This window comes from Durio zibethinus, chromosome 23 (genome assembly GCF_047325235.1).
Source record: "Durio zibethinus cultivar Kanyao isolate XHJ-2024 chromosome 23, ASM4732523v1, whole genome shotgun sequence".
In the NCBI taxonomy this organism is placed as follows: domain Eukaryota; kingdom Viridiplantae; phylum Streptophyta; class Magnoliopsida; order Malvales; family Malvaceae; genus Durio; species Durio zibethinus.
The window spans coordinates 19,908,895-19,909,336 of NC_143184.1; positions in this window are offsets into that span (position 1 = coordinate 19,908,895).

The window sequence follows — 442 nt, forward strand, 5'->3', positions numbered from 1 at the left end:
CATAAAAATGGCATTGGCATGGCAGAAATTTGAAGATGTGCCTAAATCCACCTACCACCCGATCGATCCCTGACTTGCGCATCCTGCCTCTCCGGCCGGCTGAGCGCCCGCACGCTCGTTCCATGAGTTGACTTAGGCATACAAAGTTCATTCCATGTCTAAGCCCCAGTCGGACTAAGGGTTGCGGCAGCTGGACCGACAACAGGATCGACAGCACGCAGAGGGGATCCCCGGCTTGCGCATTATGCCTCTCCGGCCGACTCAACGCCCGCACGCTCATTTTGTGGGTTGACTTAGGCATACGGAGTTCATTCCATGTCTAAGGCCCAACCGGACCGAGGGTTGCGGTAGCTGGACCAGCAACGGATCGACAGTAGCACGCAGGGGGGATCTGGCCGATCTTCGGCTTGCTCATTATGCCCCTTCGATCGGCTGAGCGCCT